The 6,359-nt window shown below is 42.8% G+C and overlaps 1 long non-coding RNA gene across 2 annotated transcripts; it reads right to left on the bottom strand.

Annotated features, from left to right (window-relative positions):
* Positions 1 to 2,154: 2,154 nt before the first annotated feature.
* LOC106036068 (uncharacterized) lies at positions 2,155 to 4,842 on the bottom strand. Of its 2 annotated transcripts, none has more exons than XR_010825551.1 (4): positions 4,546 to 4,842; positions 4,096 to 4,118; positions 3,406 to 3,628; positions 2,155 to 2,743 (listed from the first exon to the last, which is right to left on the bottom strand). It is a non-coding gene; the product is annotated as an uncharacterized lncRNA (long non-coding RNA). The 2 variants fall into 2 exon arrangements; XR_010825552.1 differs by having other exon boundaries at positions 4,554 to 4,842.
* Positions 4,843 to 6,359: the final 1,517 nt, after the last annotated feature.

The raw sequence follows: 6,359 nt of genomic DNA, 5'->3' as shown, positions 1-6,359 counted from the left end.
AAGTTTCATTTCTCCCAGGTGGATAAGGAGCTAACTGTCTGCAGGACCTGTGTCTAGGATCTGTGGTCCAGGTCACAAGCCAAACTAGTGCTGTCACCTGTCTAGGAGAAAATATTACATTCTGGAGAGCTCTAACACACTCACTCATTTACTCACATATAAGTGGGAAATCAAGCTATTCCATTCACTGAAAGATTTATGACTCAGCAAGGATATTGCAAGTGAAGAAGGTCAATATTCGGGATCCTTCCTTTGAAAATAAAATTTTGTATGACTGATCAAACGTCCTTAAAAACGGGTAAGCACTGTCCTACGAACAACCCAATCTAATACTTTTCCCCAGCGGCCCCTCCAGCATGTCATCTAGAACGCTTCGACGACGACGAAGCATGCACTTTGTGCGCACGCAGCCGGCGCCGCGAACAAATTTACCTGTTACAGCGCACCTGGGCGGCGTTTCTTTTGCTCTCCGGGCTTTCTCTCCCGCTTTAAGACCGCGGAGGGCTGCAGGCGGGGCCGAGCGCTCGCTGCGCGGACCGGCGGTCCCGCAGGCTGCCAGCAGCCCCCGGCCCAGGCGGCCGGACCCGGTGCGCGCTGCCTGGCGGCTCCGGCGGGGGCATGTGGATGTTGGCCGTCGCCTTGCTCCACAGCATCTCGCACGGTGAGCGCGCCGCCGGTCCCCTTCGCTTCGGTTCCCCGCCGCGGGGAGAGGGGCGAGGGTCCCCCGGGGTCCCCCGCGGTCGTGCCGGCGGCAGGCTGACCTTTCCCGGGGGAGGCACGGAGGAGCCGACCGCCCCCTCTCGTTTTGGCAGGTTATCATTTTGGTTCTTCTGAACCGGCAGCCAACTCCGTGCCGCCGGTCGTCTGCCTGGGAAGGGAAACTAACGCGGGTGGTGGTCGGGAGGTCCGCGCTTAACGCGGTTTGTGCTCTCGTGTGCTTTTAGAAGGCTGTGTGTAAGAGCTGCGAGGGTTATTTCTGGTGGGTTGCATCTAACAGTTTCCTCGGAATCCTTATATAAATACGTCTTCCGACACACCGGATTTAGAAATGGGTTTTTAAAAATATCTGCTGCCTTTACAGAAGTATGTTTGGTAAAAGAAATGATTAGGGCAAATTTCCGAGTCATAGAGGAAATTTCTGTTACATGATTTAGAAGCATCCACTCCTTGAGAAGTCCTCTTTTAACATTAACTATTGAAGACAAATGCTATATCCCTCCCTCCCCCAGTGTCTTGTAAAGCTTGTTTGGGTGAATCTGTTCCTTCCTTATGTGAAAGGTTTGTAACCCTTCAGCTGGATGTATACATGTAGGCATTTTGCCATTTTCCCACAAAGCTTTGCCAGTGACCATCAGTCATGACCTGAAACAGCTGCTGATCACTTCTGGAAACCATGGTGAGTGCAGAGGTTTATGATCTGAGTTCAGAAATGAAAACCTGTACTTACAGTGCTGAAGATACCTGATGAAGACCTCAGCATGTGAATTTAAAATTATTTGAAAAACAGAACTTGAATTAATGACAAATGTTAACATGCTAATTCTTTGAGTTCTCAACTGACAAAAAGCCTGAACTTCGTATGGAAAGAGAAGTTCATATTGCTGCTGTTTTCTTATTTTCACATGTTTATTTTCCTACTGTAATTTGAATTAACTAGTCAAGGAACAGTAGTTGAAATTTTTAGCTTATACAGCAGGATGTTTCAAGTGTACTGAATTCTGTGATTTTGGAAAAGATGTTATGTCAATTAACTCTCTGATCAGCCCTTAACTTACATCTAACCATAAAAATTAGTGAAGTTTAGTGAATCAGCCTTGAAACAGCTTAGCAACGTAAGTAGGTGGTGATTCACAGACCAGGAAAACAATACAATATTCACTTGAATGAAATAAAATACTTATATTATATGGAGTATTGATGTATACCTTGCTTCTTAGGATTATTTTCCTTCCTCAGCATCTTTTCTTCATTTTTTTTTTTTTAAATAGTGCTATTTTGGTAGAAAATCTTCTCAATCCGTTTATTGACTTATAGCCAACTAAGTATAACTTTGGTTGTTGTTGTTCTTTTTTTATGCCCCTCCCCCCCCCCCCCCTTTTTTTTTAAATCTAAGCTTTCAGGCAAAGATATGTAGACCAAAATAGTACAAAGTAATTCTCTCAACATTGCTGTGTAAGAAAGGCAGGAGATGTTACGCAAGACAGGTGTACCTTTTTAGGACTTCTAGATTAATGTTGAGCTAAAAAATGCTTAAAGCCCATCGTGTTCTAGTCCTATCATTTCACAGAAAGAGTTATTAGAAACAGACAGGATCAAGGTTTATACAACAGAAGCAGGAAGGTATTCTGTATGAGAGGAATCTGAGGTGGGGAGAGAGAGAAAATAGTATGTTAAAGAAAGAGATGAAGTGATGAGGATGTGATAACCATGTATAAACCATCATGTAAGAAAATGGGCATCCTTATTTGCTCTGCAAAACAGGAGATGTAGAAGCAAACATCGCTGCTCTATGCCTTCTGCCAAACAACTGAGTCCTCCCCACCATATGACTGTGTCCTGTGTGCTGTTCCTGTATCCCAGGATGCTAGGTGGGGATCTTTTTATTTGTTATTTCTTAGTAGTTTTGGAAAAAGTGTTCCAGAGCAGTGGGAGAAAAAGCATTTTCAGCTACTTCCCACTCCTCTAAACTGCAGTCTTTTCCAGGCAAGGTGGTCATGCTCTCTTTCCTTTTCCCTTTTGTATCCTGTAAAGATGATATTTACAGTGATTACTTAGTAGCAGTCACTTTATAAACACTTAAACTCAGAGGAAAGACCCAACTGTGGTAACTGTTAGTAAATGTAGGATTTCTAAAGAAGCCACCATTATCTAAAAATAAGTAGTGGTGGTGAAGAGACCATTGTTGACAAGTGGGTGTACTTAATCAAAATAAAACTACCCAAGGAAAGCTGAGCAAAAGTACCACAGCACCAATGTCAGCTGGACCTGAATCAGCTTCTCTGTGGAGAACAAAGCCAACTGTTTTGCCACAGAATCTGAGAGGGACTCTGAGAAATATTGTCCATCCCCCCTGCCCAAAGCAGAGGTAGATACTATGGCTGGTTGCACGGGAATACGTCCTGTCAGGCTTTCAATGTCTCCAAGGATGGAGACTTCACGGCTTCTCTGGGCAACCTGCTCCAGTGTTAGACCACCACCAGTGGACTTTCTTGTTTGGCAAATCCCTTAACCAACTTTGTAACCCTTCACTACAGTACTCTCTGCTACATCCATGTCTTTCTTAGACTGGGGAGCCCAGGTCTGGTACACAGTACTCCAGATGTGGTGTTGCCAGTGATGATGCGATAATGGTGTCTTTTTTCTTCTCTGACACCAGTCCAGAATACTGCTGTCACTCATATTTACCTAGATTTTTATTTTACTGTGGAAACCCTTCAGTAGACAAGATACACCATTGCATCTGTCAGATGTTGCTTTCCTCTGTTGTCGATGTCCTTCATAGTGGTGCCCTACCCAACTTCTCCCGTGAATTACTTGCAGTCACTTTCCAGCTCCAACCAGTATATCAATTTCCACTTGTTAGCCAGATTCTCAGACAAGTATTTTTCTGCTCTTGTATAAGAATTTTCTGCCAAAAAGACAAGATCTCCATTAGCCTCCTTCAGATTCTGCCTGTGGACTTACTGTTGCTTCAAAACTTGGCAATGCTTTTCTGCTATGGTCATTGGTAAGCTTGCCTTAATTTAAGGTGTTAATGGTGTGAGTCATTTTAGCTTCTTTATATAGTCAATGAAAAGAGAGAAACAAGGACTTCAGGTGTGCAATTTCTGTTCTATTTTGGAAAACCACAGTAAGTTGAGAGAAATAACTTTAAATGTACATACTTCTCCCTTTTGACTGCTAACAGGGACCAAGATCTCTGGCAGAAAGCGAGAGCATGAACAAGAGAGGTCTGCTCTATAATTTTGAGTTTCTATGGATTACTTCATGACGTGAAAGATATGAAGAAAGTACACATCATCTGCTTATCTGGAAACATTTTTCATTAGTGAAACTTATGTTCAGTATTCAAAGGTAAAAAACAAATGCTGTTACCTCTATAGATTTGTTTCTTTTGTCTGTAAAAGCAAACAATGATAGGTTATTACAAATAATTTTGACTTCACAGTGCATTTTCTAAAGTGGTGTGCAAGCACATAGTCTCCTGGTGGTCTGTGATAGAGTATATAATGTGTGAAAGTGCAAAAAAGTTAACAAAAGAGGTTTCCCAATTAGTTCTGGTGACCACACCTGCAAACAACCAGTTGCACCAGGGGAGAGGCAGATGCTTTGCACCTGGGGTCCCTTTCCAGAAGTGAGAGCTGTAATGTGCCCAACTGTGAACAGCTGGTTCAGCAGTAGGTCATCTGTGTTGAGAGACAGTTGGGATCTATAAGGTCAGCCTCTGTGAAAGTCTCTCTGCTATATGTGGTCTGTTCTGGTGAGCTGTCAGTGGGTTTTTATTTTTGTATTTTCCATCCCCTCTCCAATTTTGTCTTTCCTCACCAAAATACCTTCCACCTGGTGGTTTGTGAAGACCTCCTCCAATGCCATGCTGTCAAGTGTTTATGACCTCACAGAACAGTCTTTGTCACAAAATGGGAACAAGAATTTTTTTATGGAAATAAGAAGCAGAAAGATCTTCAGAGGCTGAGCTCTGCTTGTCACTGGGAAAGTCTATATGGTGTGAAGGGAAATAAATAATAAAAAAAAATTCCCCCATACATTGTTCATCTTTCCCGCTAAGACAAATGATGGTGTACCGGAATGAACATTGCCAGCACAGATGTGTGAATGGGGAAAGTTTGATTTTAGCTCGTGCTCCTGACTCTTGGGGCAGACCATCTGGAGAACCTATGACAGTCTGCTTTTGTTCTTGCGATGTTATCCATGACAACAAGTTGGCAAAGAAAGCATTCCTCACAGGCTGTCCCTGATACAACCTTCTCGAGGAGCAGACTGGAGCTCATGACACAAGAAACGCTTGTGGCCAACCCCTCCCATGAAATGCACACCAATAACTCAATGGAAGCAGGAAGAAGAGCAGATGGAAGGGCTACCATTGCCCCACACGAGCAAATGCAATTTATATCTGTTTCCTTTCCTCGTTTTAACACCCTCCCCGGTAGGCTGTTGCTTGGCAACCCTGCCTCCTTGCTCCACAGCTGCTCTACATTTCTTCTCCCCCCCCTCAGCCCCCACGGCTGTACTGGGGTTGGGAAGAGGTGTGACCGTATGTGCTCCCAGCAGTCTGCAGGCAGAGAGATTGCCTCTTCTTCAGCACTCTGAAATAGGTAGGAGCTGCGCAAGGAGGAAGATGAGAGTCTAGAGGACACTGCATTTTCTGAAGCATGGCGAGCTTTGCTCTTCCTGTTTCCTTCTGCGTACTGACTCTGGCCAGGGGGGTATTGGCTCCCAATAATTCAATTCTTCTTTTGTTTATGTGGTTGCTATTCTGTGCAAGCCACTGGCATCCTGGGCAGGTAACAGAGAGCAAGCAGTATTTGGCTCAGGACCAGGTGCAACCTTCTTTTCACATAATTACAGTGCTTAATGAATTGCACTGTAAGAATTATTAAAAAAAAAAATCTGCAGAACTCTGAAACAAAAATTAATTTATTCATTTAAAAAAAAAGGCCTCATAGAAGCTGCAATACTTCTTCATATTTCCTTCCCCCCATTCTTTTTTAATAAGAAGCAGCCCTGTATACATACATGCCCATATTCAAACCCAGAGTAGTCATATGCCTCTCAAAAAAGGCTCAGACTCTTAATCCAAATAATCAAAAACCAGATTTGAAGGTGAAATAGCACTCTTGACTCAGCCATTTCATGCTATAATATTATGATATATACTGTATGGCATAGCTCTGCCTATGATTTCAATATATGTAATTCACTCCATCATATCTTGGCATTAAAATCATTTTGTGCTGTGGTCTTTAATGTCTTGTCTTTATACATACATCAGACACACAAAGGATTTAGTTCATCTTTATTTGGAGACTTTTAAATGGATATCTGCAGTGCCACAATGCTTGTATGTCATGTTATACTACTTTCCCTTATGAGAACCAATTAGTACCAAGAGAAACCTTTCTGCCCTTCTGCAAGCCCAGTTTTTTACCCAATTGTCTTCTGATATATGCTGTGTTCACAGCTTTTATCTTTAGCTATTTTATGTGCCCCTAATCCCTCCCACCGCTCTTCTTTTCTATCATAGGAGCAAACTTGTCCGTATGAAGATATGAAAATAATATATATATTTTTTCTGGCCTTTTCCTTCTGGAAGAGAATGTTTTTCTTTTAGTTGACTGCTA

The sequence above is a fragment of the Anser cygnoides genome, chromosome 1 (assembly GCF_040182565.1).
Source record: "Anser cygnoides isolate HZ-2024a breed goose chromosome 1, Taihu_goose_T2T_genome, whole genome shotgun sequence".
Classification (NCBI taxonomy): Eukaryota; Metazoa; Chordata; class Aves; order Anseriformes; family Anatidae; genus Anser; species Anser cygnoides.
The sequence above is the reverse complement of the archived record's forward strand: the minus strand, read 5'-3'. Positions and strand labels throughout refer to the sequence as shown.